The 12,138-nt window shown below is 36.1% G+C and overlaps 1 non-coding gene across 1 annotated transcript; it reads right to left on the bottom strand.

Moving 5' to 3' along the window:
- Positions 1–9,547: 9,547 nt before the first annotated feature.
- Positions 9,548–9,628, bottom strand: TRNAL-CAG (transfer RNA leucine (anticodon CAG)). The gene has a single exon. It is a non-coding gene; the product is annotated as a tRNA-Leu (tRNA).
- Between the last annotated feature and the right edge of the window lie 2,510 nt (positions 9,629–12,138).

Below are 12,138 nucleotides of genomic sequence, written 5' to 3'. Positions count from 1 at the left end.
TTTCCACCTTAGTAGTGTTGTAAGATTGTCTTCTACATCTTGGGTTTCAATTTGAAGTTCAGAAATCAAAAGAGAATAAATGAAAAAGATGAAAAGAAACATGAGTACCATTGAATTTTTTTGGGGAAAAGCTATGCGTTGGTCTGATGTTTGATGCTTATAGCTTGAAGTTGGAGGTAATGACAATGTAGAATATGCTTACACAAATATCTAACATTGGTAACGTTTTTGGTATTCGTACAAAATAATTGGAGAATTGTTGAATATGAAACTGCAAATAATGCGTACGCTATGTAAAGATTTGAACATTACCTAGATCAGCTGAATTTGCTTGACCTTTCTACTGTCAGCTGAAGCTTCCTAGTTTTTTTTCTTTTCCAGGTATTGTTAAGTTCACAGGCTAATGTGGTCTTTAATATCTATTCTTTTGTGATAACAAGGTAAAGTTGTTGGTGGCAGTGTACTATTCAGCACTGTTTCATATTTCCACTTTCTGAGGAAAGCGCATTCTGCACTTAGGACACAATGATGGAGTAAATTCTGACTTGTTTAATAAAGAGTGTTGCAAATGCACAAGAGATGGTAGCTTTTATCAAAGCTGATGGTTTCCTAATCAAGTATCCTAGTTATCATGGATAATTGCTACAATTCTGCATATTTACAGGCTTTAACTTTTAAGATATTAGCTGTCTTGGATCACTGTATGTGTCTACTCTGGTAGCTTTGGCTGGGAAAACTGGGATCTAGTATGAATGGCGAGGCTTATTGCATTTTTTTGCTTCACAACAATTTTGTTGAGCCTTTCTGCAAAGCTGGAGTTTTGGTTGTCTTGGTGTGTGCTGCAAATTATGATTTTCCAATATGCTATGATGAAGAATGTGATGCTTAATGCCAAGGTCGCCAAGTGGTGGGGACATTCTCATTGTAGTTTGGCAGTGCGTAGGCTTAAAGGAAAAGACATTCTCTTTGTTGTCAGAAAATGCAGTCTCTAAGAAAAAATACTTTTATACTGAAAAATAAAAAAAATAGAGAAATAATAGATTTGAAACGTGATGGAAATCATGTCAGTTTCCAATGGAAAGTGAACCCTAGCCTATGTGAAGCATTTTGTTCCATCGGTTACATTGTACGTAGGATCAAGGGGTGACTACACTTTCAGTTATCTGTGTTGACTTGGGAAGAATAAATATTTGTGCCAGTCATTAAAAGAGTTGTTGAAAGTCTGCAAAAAATTCATCAGATATAGCTTTTTCTATGCAATGCTTCTATGCAAATTGGTTTTCAGAATCTGGTTCTTATGACATCAGCTTAAAATAGATTTTTATCGCACCCTAAGTCACATGGACTTGGCTATAAGGTTGATGCACCCGTGTTGACATGCCCCGACAGGGGTACGGCTTCGGACACGTGGTGGACACGGTCAACCAAGTGTCAGATTCGATCAACGTATCGGGTCCGAGTCCATTCATATTTTGGACTTAGTCAACTTTAACCGAGTCTATTTTTGTTTATTTTTAAGGCAAAAGACGTATAAAAACTAAAAAAAATTGATCTTTATATATATATATATAGTTGAGTCTTATTATTGTTATATATATATATAGCCATGTTCCCTAATGGGCACAAATATGACCGAGTCTTTTATATATATATATATATATATATAGTCGTGTGTCTAAAATTTTTGAAATTGCTCCGCACCCGTACCTGCACTCATGTGACATAGATCTCACCTAGCTTGGCCACTTATGTTTCAATGACATCATTAAATGTAATGAAAATAGTTAATATTAGACATTAATCATTTTATTTATTTATTTTTGACTGGCATGGTTATATTCCTATGCTTAATGATCATCTCTCTTGAGTTGGTAATTTGTACTAATCTGCTTTATTTTTATCTTGCAATTGTGTCAATGTGACATCACCTTCGGTCATTTTTTCCCCCTTTTGATTATCACACTCAACTTAATCCAGCATGTAGGTACAAGCCAGAAATCCTTCTTCCTTTATCTCATAGTCTCGTTGCCTTTTATCATATTTGAGGGCAAATATCTTTTTTGAGACTTGTAAGGCTGGCAGCTTCATGTATTTACACTTTTCCTACTGCAAAATGAGACAATTGGTCTATGTGGCAATGCCTTTTGCAGTGAGACATGAAATTTATCAACCACGATTCTCGCTATTCTTCTTCACTTAATGCAACAAGTTGCAACCAAACATTTAATGGTAATCAAACATTTTGTTCGTTAATTACGGGTTGTTGTCGCATAAGATGTTTGTCATTACTTCATTTGCATTTTCTTGACCTAAGATCAGCTTGTCTAAGTTATTTCTTCGGCGTTCATTCCAAATATTGCATTTTAAGTGTTAACCCTTTTTTGGTATGAATTATTATTATTATTTTTTGATAGGCAGGTATAAATTATTTTTATGCAGAAGGAAAGTTCAAGATGATCTGGTATGATTTTTTACTCTTGAGAGAGAGAGAGAGAGAGAGAGAGAGAGAGAGAGAGAGAGAGAGAGAGAGATCAGCTAATAATTTAGCAATTAAGCTAGCCTTGGACAGTAAGGCTCTGTTTTGGAACCTTACATCAGAGGGCGTTTAGCTGCCTTCCACTGTGTTGTCCAAAACACAACGTTGGGATGGCAACACCATCATCAATGTGGCTTTTCAAAGCCAAAGCCTAGTTACTCCATGGGGGCAAAGGGTAAGCCCACAGAGTTTTATGCTGTCAGGACAACTGTAAGTAGGGAAGGCGAAGCCAGCACGGCTAGGTCTCTGATCTTGGGGGTGGTTTTTCCATGTAAATATAAAAAAATACCCACCAAAATAATTGGTTTTGGTTGGCTCCTCATTCCAGTGCCTTTCTGATCTATATCCAACACCTTCTGACATCCGCCGAGCAAGAACTTAAGGAGAGGTGCTCAAGTTGCTTCCTAAAAAATTCACCATCAGAGTCTATCCCAGCGGCTAATGTCACCTCAGTCTGTTGCACTTCCTACATTGCACCGCTGCTGGTGGTGGTGGAAGAGGAGCCTGGTCATGGCTCAAAGAACCCGCCTGATTTGTCTCCTATGCATAGCCTATCAACCCTAGTGGCATCAGTTTGGGTCGGATCTGCATTGCATTTGGATTGGGGGAAATTCCTTCAAAACCCATTTGTTCTTTTAAGGCTTCTTGACTTTGAATTTAATAAAAATACATAATATTGATTATATAAAAAAAAAACACAGATCCTCAATATGGTAATGGTTATCTTTTAGGCATTTTTATGTTAAAATTTGAATTTGATAATGTTAGGAAGCTCATCAGATCCTCGATCTTGTAATGGTTCTTCCCACCTAGATCCAAGTTCAAATAATTTACCCGGTAAATGCGTACCAAAAAATTTAAGGCATTGATCCACAGGGGCATTGTTATTAACATATAGTCAAAGCAGTTCACAATCTCATCTTGTCTTTGACTTCTAAGACTCATTTTTTTTTTTACTCCCAACAATGCCAAAACCACCTGGAAACCAATGAGCACTCCCAAACAACCTGTAAAGTTGGCCACTCTATGAACTTCAAAATGCATGTTTTCAACATCACACAGAAACATGTCTTGACATAGCCAAATGTTTTGGGTTCTAGATGTTGTTTATGAGACAATGATCCGAATGGTAGATGCCAACTGTGTGGTGGTATCTTAGGAGTGTTGCTACTAGGGGTGGCAATCGGGTCGGGTTGGCGGGTCAGCATACCTCAACATGAACCCGACCCATTTATTAAACGGGTCGGCTGTGGCAAACACGAACCCGACCCATTTATTAAACGGGTAACCTGACACGACACGGTTAACCTGTTTAATAAACGGGTCGGGTTCAGGGTTTTACATTGAAAAGTAAACGGGTTGACCTGCCCGCCTAACCCGTTTATTAAACGGGTTGGCGGGTTGGCATACCCCTAACACGAACCCGACCTGTTTAATAAACAGGTTAGGCGGGTCAACCCGTTTACGACATGAACCCGTTTAAGCCAAACCCGAACCCAGCTAAGAAGCGGGTTGGCGGGTCGTGTCAGAAATTGCCACCCCTAGTTGCTACATAACTGATTGAAAAGTAAATACATCCTGGATTTGGCAAATTTCATCTTTGGCACTTTCCTTGCCAATTACTGGCTCAACCTAGAACCTACAAACTCTCTCTCTCTCATCGTGCCAAAAGGAAAAGTAGAGAAGAGGCTTATGGTTGCACGGCACTTTCTTATCTTGTTCCTTCCACGGTAAGAAATCTCTCTCCCTCTCACCAAGGGGGGGGGGGGGGGGGGGGGGGGCTCTGCTTGTTTCGTATGAGCTGTTAGCGCAGGACACCATGTGTTGGGACGTTGCAAGTTCAAAACCCAAGGGTATGTTGTGTAACTGGTGAGGGTCTGCCTAACCCCAGCTTGCCTTTCAAAACTCTCTCTCTCTCTAGCTAAATGTTATGATTAAAGCACTCCTGAAAGAATCTGGCCAACTGTTTAACAGTTGGTAACTATACAAATCAGATAGTAGAACGGCAACACAAATCAGATTGTGCTTCAGCAAGTAATGAAGAAAAATATCATGCATGACATTTACGCGTGTTAATGGATGAGGTTTACCCGGATTCGATCCGTACCAAACCTTATAGGGTCTGGGTACGGTGATAAATAAGAAGACCCGATTAAGACCTAAGTCCAGACCTGAAGGTCCGATTAATACATGGACCCGGGTATAGTTTGTGAAAATTTATATCAGATTCATGCCTGACCTGAGTTTCGATTAAGACCTGCAAATTTTCAATGTAAAAATGATAAAAAATATTGTTTTATCGAGTATGGCTCCAGTCTGGTTCATGTAGTTCTTATCAGGTTCGGGTATGGTTTTTCTTATGGTGGGTCCAATTAGATCCGATTTTGGATCCAAAATCATACTCGAAAATTGGGGCCAGGTATGGTTTCACCTGTCCGAACCAAACCCAACCCATTGATACCCCTAATGACATTATGGGAGGGACAGTCAGCTTGTATAATGGCAATACAAATCAGATTTGATGACTTGAGATTAGAAAAAGCGTCCATCACTCTAATTATACTTTTGTTTTTCAAGTCCCCCACTCAGCCACAGACATACCACTTTGATTTGAACGGCCAAACTATTCTTCATAGTGTATTCAAGTGCTACTGTATGATTTCCAAAGTTCTCTTTTTGTTTGGTTTTTGCTAGCCCAGCTACTGACTGCATATTAGCCCAGCTACTGACTGCATATTAGCAGGCCTCTGGTTGGTAAAACTCTTGAGATTCCTCCCGCCTATCGACCTTTTCGCAAGGAATGCCCTCGCGCGAGTCATAGGCGGCGAAAAACTAATGCCGAATTTAGCTGGTAAATACCCAATCAGATGCACTTATATTTGTAATAACATTCGGGCATTCATTTGATTGTGATGTAAAACTCTACCCTGAATTTGGGTTCAATTATAACACAGATCCAGTTTACCTAATCTGACTAAATGGATCCAAAATGCTGTCAGATATCTGATCCAAATCTCAAACACTTACCTCTTTTTTTTGATATTTACACGGAGAAACCACTCCCCAGAAGACCTAGCCATGCTGGCTCTGCCTGCGTGGAAAATTTACATTTAGCCATATAGGATTATACATATTTAAGACAGGTGCCAACCTTTTATGAAATTACTCATAGGATTGCCAGAGTTGCTTTTTTTTTCTTTTAAATTACTTGTTTACCCTTAAATATTCCTACAAAAGTAGAGTGCTAAAAAGCGACATCAGTAAGTTAAAGAGATAAAAAAAGGTTAAAATTAACATTTTCAAGAGTCCGCTGGAGTTAGGTGTAGGGCTGGTAAACGAACTCGTGACTTAGCTTGCTTTGGCTCGTCATGAACTCGTTCGTGATCGGTTTATATGGTTGGGGAGCCGAGCCACGAGCAACTCGTTTAGTTTAATCGAGTCGAGCCTGAACACCAGCTCCTTTCGGCTCGACAGTGCTTGTATAGATAAAATATATATATATATATTTATAAATAATATATATTTTGTGTAATAAAAGAAAGAATGCATAAAATATATATAAAAGAGAAAGATGAATGAAAAAGATATACATAAAATATAAACTATTAAGTATAATTTATAAAAAGTTATATATATTTTCAAGTATAATATATAAAAATATATATATACTATGTATAAATAACATGAAATCTTTCTACACTAGCCAACTCTTTTGTCACATTCATGGATGAGCCCAGCTCGAACTTGGCTTGGCTAAACACAAACACGAGACTAGCCATTAACTCAATCCACTAGTAATCGAGTCCAGCCCAAACATGCCCTCTTGGGTTCATTTTTTCTCAAAACGTCAGGAGCCTCCCTTAAATATTCTAAACCTGAAGTGGCTAATCATAAATTTGCCATCAATTTGGCAATCATGTGGGTCCCGTCCCCCCCCCTCCTCCTCAAGATTTTATCCTCCACCCCCCTCTCCATCCCCGGCGGGATGGATTTTATCCTCCACCCCCGCCTTCATCCCCGTTTCATGTCCTCCATCCCCGATTCAAACGGGGATGAGGCGGGGCTGGGCGGAGATATTGCGGGGAAAAGTGGTCGGGGCGGGGATGGGGAAAAGTGCACGTCCATCCCTGCCTCCACCCCCGGACGAGGATGGATTTTAACCTTCGTCCCCGCCTCCATCCCCGTTTCATGCACTCAATTATTTATTTTTTTAGTTTTCATAAAATTAATGCAATTAATTAGATAAATAGTAATAGTTAACAAGTTACTATGCAATAGTTAATTTTTAAAAATTTTATATTAATAAAAAATTTAATAAATAACTCAGGCCCATCAGACCGGCCCAGGCCCTGGCCTAAAACCTTGGCCCAAACCAGCCCCACCTCTATCCATGATTCTGTCTTAAATACCCACCTGAGTTTGAGAGGTTTGATCAATTATATGAATGCTGTTTTAATATCTTTCATACTGAATTTTTTTTATTTTATTATTTGCTATTTATCATTAAAATGTATTGGTCTTTAAACCATCTTCATCCTCGTGCCACACCCAATTGGTCCCTCTTATGGAGAAAGTGATTCAACTTTGTTTGAGAAAAGAGAAATGAAAATTTAAGATTTATTTCATATTTAATGTCAAAAGCGGTTCATGATTTTTCTCAATTAACCATAGCAAAGTTTATGAACATTTCTAAAAATTTCAAAAATGTATGTGCTTTTGAATTATACTAAAAATTTAGGTGTCAATAAAAAAGTACCCTAAAATAATATTGCATAACTTGTTAGACAGGTTAGACAAGACATGAAAGACATCCCCAAAGACCTAAACACGTCTACTCCTACACCATCTAAAGGAGTGCCCAAAGTCTTAAATCTCTAGAAGAATTCTTTTCTTCTTCTGCACTTGTGATATGACTACACAAAGCCAACTTGACACTTGATAGAGACGTGTGAGCTAAAAATAAAGGATGGGCATAGCATAGGGAATGGAGATGACATTTATTTTTTTGAAAAAAAAAAATCATTTGGGGTCACTTAATTTAAAAAATGATCTTTTTTGAAATTTTGGTTATGAAAACAGGTGTATTGAAAACCGCCAAATAGAAGATTAACCTCAAACATCATTCTTTTGAGATTTCTATAATGCCTTTTGAGTTGAAAATAAAGGATCATATTAAAAAATTTATAGATGGGGAAGCACTCTTTTTGAGATTTGCCGCAAATTGTTGGCCTTAAATGAAAATTTTATTTCTTTAAATAAAGAAAAACATTCTTTCCTTAGTGTATTTATTTGGGAAAAATTTCATTTGGGGTCACTTAATTTCAAAAATGAACTTTTTTGAAATTTTTGTTATGGGATACAGGTTTCTTGAAAACTGCCAAATAGAGACCTCAGATTAACCTCCAACATCATTCATTTGAACTTTCTATAATGCCTTTTGAATTGGAAATAAAGGATCATATTAAAACTTTTAGAGATGGAAAGCACTTTTTTGAGATTTCTATAATGCCTTTTGAGTTGAAAATAAAGGATCATATTAAAAAATTTATAGATGGGGAAGCACTCTTTTGAGATTTGGCGCAAATTGTTGGCCTTAAATGAAAATTTTATTTCTTTAAATAAAGAAAAACATTCTTTCCTTAGTGTATTTATTTGGGAAAAATTTCATTTGGGGTCACTTAATTTCAAAAATGAACTTTTTTGAAATTTTTGTTATGGGATACAGGTTTCTTGAAAACTGCCAAATAGAGACCTCAGATTAACCTCCAACATCATTCATTTGAACTTTCTATAATGCCTTTTGAATTGGAAATAAAGGAACATATTAAAACTTTTAGAGATGGAAAGCACTTTTTTGAGATTTGGCGCAAATGGTTGGCTTTAAATGAAAATTTTCTTTCATTAAATGAAGATAAACATCCATTCCTTAGTGTTTTTATTTGGGAAAAATTTCATTTTGGAGTCACTTAATTTCAAAAAATGAAATATTTTGAAAATTTTGTTATGGGATACAGGTTTCTTCAAAACAGCCAAATAGAGACATCAGATTAACCTCCAACATCATTCTTTGAGTTGGAAATAAAGGATCATATTAAAAAATTTAGATGGGAAGCACTCTTTTGAGATTTGGCGCAAATTGTTGGCCTTAAATGAAATTTTTCTTTCTTTAAATGAAGAAAAACATTTTTTGGATGCCCTTATTACGGACTGAGAATGGTATTTTTAATTCCACTAAAAAAATGATATTTGTAAAATATTATTTATTTATTTTTAAGATATCATATTTTTGACCAAATAATAACGTGATAAAAACACTTTTGTTTGATTATTTTAAAGATTATTCATATTTTTATTTATGTAAATATTTAGATATATCTTTTATATTTTTAAATATACCAATATTTAAGAAAAAAAAAAGAAAATCTATCCCAAAATTTCTCCGAAATGAGATTTGTGATTGATCGCGAGAGCAACTGAGAACTAGGGTGGAAACAAGTAAAAAAGTGAGGAAAAGTTTTAGTTGTCAAGAAAGGGATTTGAAATATTTTTAACCAAATAATAACGCAATAAAACATGTTTGCTTCTTAGATTATTCATATTTTTATTTATGTAAATATTTAGATATATCTTTCATATTTTTAAATATACCAATATTTAAGAAACAAAAGAAGAAAATCTAGCACAAAATTTCTCTGGAACGAGATTTGTGATTGATCGTGAGCAAATGAGAACTAGGGAGTAAACAAGTAAAAAGTGAGGACAAAATTTAGTTGTCAAGAAAGGGATTCAAAATATTTTTAACCAATAATAACACGATAAAAACACTTTTGTTTGCTTCTTAGATTTTTCATATTTTTATTAATGTAAATATATATATATCTTTTATATATTTAAATATACCAATATTTAAGAAAAAAAAGAAAAAAATCTAGCCCAAATTTTCTTCGGAATGAGATTGGTGACTGAACGCGAGCAAATGAGAACTAGGGAGGAAAAAAGAAAAATTTTAGCTGTCAAGAATGGGATTCGAACCCATGCCCTTTCGGACCAGTACCTGAAACTGGCGCCTTAGACCAACTCGGCCATCTTGACTTTGATGAGAATGTGTTATTATTAGTTATATTTAACCTTTAACTATTCCGTGGGCCCGCGGGCTGCTCGTGGGCTGCCCGTGGGCCTGGTTCGGGTTCGGGCTTAGATTTAAAACAATGTCCCGACCCAACAAATTATCAGGTCGGGTCAGGCTAGCCCGCCGGGCTGACGGACTGGCCTGCAGGATTGTTTGAAATTAAATATTAATTCAAAATAGGGTTAAGCCCGTGGCCCATGTGTTTTATAAAGTAACTTTTAAGATTTTTTTTCCATAAGAAGTGATTTTTATGTTGGAAAGCATATACTAAAATAAAAAATTCCTAAACACTAACCTAATCTTCTTCATTTCAAGGTTAAATCAGATAAATTTAGGGAAAGTTGGTAAGTTGAATCACAGTGACAAAAGTTGAAAACGCAAAATATCGGCAATCGAAAACTCGGGAGATCTTGAATTTTTTTATAAATCTTGCATTTTTTTTTGGAAAAATCTTGGCAATAAAAAATATAAAAACATAATTTTTATAAGAAAATATAAATAAAACACATTTAAAAATAAAAATCTCAAGGGTTTTCACGATAAATATCCACTAAAAAAGTAAATATCACGATATTTGTCACGGTTTGAAATTCTCGAGAGAAATTCCCGTTTTAAACTTTCATGCAATTTCTCACGGTATTATCGCAAGATTTTTATAAATCTCACGATATTTGTCACAGAGAGTTGAATCTCCTAAATTTTAACCTAATCTTCATCATCCCAACGTTTTTTTTATGATAGGCCATTTCAACGTTGAATAGGGCTAAATTTATCATAATTTCAAGTTAATTAGGGTAAATTTAAAAGAAGTTGATAACTTGGTAACATGGTAAGTTGGTAACTAGCCATAATTTACTAAACCTAAACCCTAAACCCTAAACCCTAAACCCTAATCACATTTGACTTTCTTTTCGGTTTGCAGAACCACAACAAGTGCAACCACTTGTGACGGGACACTGTTTTTTCCGGTAGTGAGATGACATTGAGCCTCTCTTTCAATGACCCATGAAGGTAGGTCTCACATTAAAGACCTATCACTTATAATTAGGCGTCAATGGGTCGAGTTTGACCCGGACCTGACTCACACCAAACCATATAGGGTTAGGGTTTGGTGCTAAATAAAAAGGCCTGATTAGAATCTGGGTCGGACCCGAAGGGTCCCATAAATATATGGAGCCGTGTATGGTTTGTAAAATTTTATACCAGACCTGGGCCCGACCTGAGTTCCCACTAAGATCTGCATTTTTTAATGTAAAAATGATGAAAAATATTATTTTACTGGGTATGATCTGCATCTGGTTCATATAATCTTTTTAGGATCTGGGTATGGTTTCTCTTATGATGAATCCGATTAGACATGGGTCCAGATCCTATACCATCATCTCAAATCAGGTTAGGGTCTGGTTTCACCTGAGTGCGAACCAAACCCGACCCATTGACACCCTACTTACAATGGGAAAACCCATTTTTTCACAGCAAAAAAAAAAACATTTTAAGTTCAATGAAAATCTAAAGAGGGAACAAAAAATAAAGAACGTTTGAAACCCATCTTTTTTGTTTTTTTTAATTTTTAAATTATGTTTTCAAAAATTGATGCAATCAACAAATAAATCTGACCCAACCCAACCCATTATAAGCACATGAACCCAACGAGCGGGCGGTGGGCTAAGAATCAGACCCAGGCCTGACCTGAACCGGGCCTCTACCCTGCCTGGTTGCATCAACAGGTTGGGTTTGACCAAGCCCAGCCCATCAGAAACTTGGTCAAAGCAAGTCATTAATCGGGCTGGGTTGGCCCGGCCCATCCATTGTCCAGCCATATTCCAAACAAAAGAAAACTTTTCACGTTAAAATTTTCTCATAAATTTCTAGAAATTTTCTTGTGACGATTCTCTCTCTCTTCCAAATGGATTTTCACGTCATAAAAAAAGAAATAACAGATTTAAATGGCTGACTATTTTTTTTTAAACACCAATATTTGTCTACTCATATGTATATTTTTCTTTTCATCCGAAACTTTTTCTCTTTCAAACATGGCCCAGAGGTTTTCACATAATTTTCTCGGGAAAAATCCAAATCATTTAGGTTATATTTGGAAGCAAGAAAGATGTAGGAAAAGTAATGCAAAATGAAAATTTCATATAGATTTTTTGACTCTTCCAAACAATAGAGACTTTTTAGTTGAAAGAGTTTTTCTAAACAATACATTTTTTGACGGGGAACATTCCTCCACCCCTGTTTCCTATCAAGAAAAAAGTTATTTTTACACTTTCCACCACCCATCTCACCACATCTCACCAACACCACCACCATCTCACCATCACCACCACCACCACCCTCTCTCTCATTTTATCGCAATTTTCTACCCTGTTTTTCTCATGCTACACAAACAACCGAATTTTTGTTTTTGAAAAATGTCACAAATCAAAACTTCTCATTGGCAAAACTTTCTTTTTCTATGAGAGTTTTTCTT

The sequence above is a fragment of the Nuphar pumila genome, chromosome 9 (assembly GCF_984573655.1).
Source record: "Nuphar pumila chromosome 9, dmNupPumi1.hap1.1, whole genome shotgun sequence".
Classification (NCBI taxonomy): domain Eukaryota; kingdom Viridiplantae; phylum Streptophyta; class Magnoliopsida; order Nymphaeales; family Nymphaeaceae; genus Nuphar; species Nuphar pumila.
Note: the sequence above shows the minus strand (reverse complement) of the source record. Positions and strands in the feature narration are given on the sequence as shown.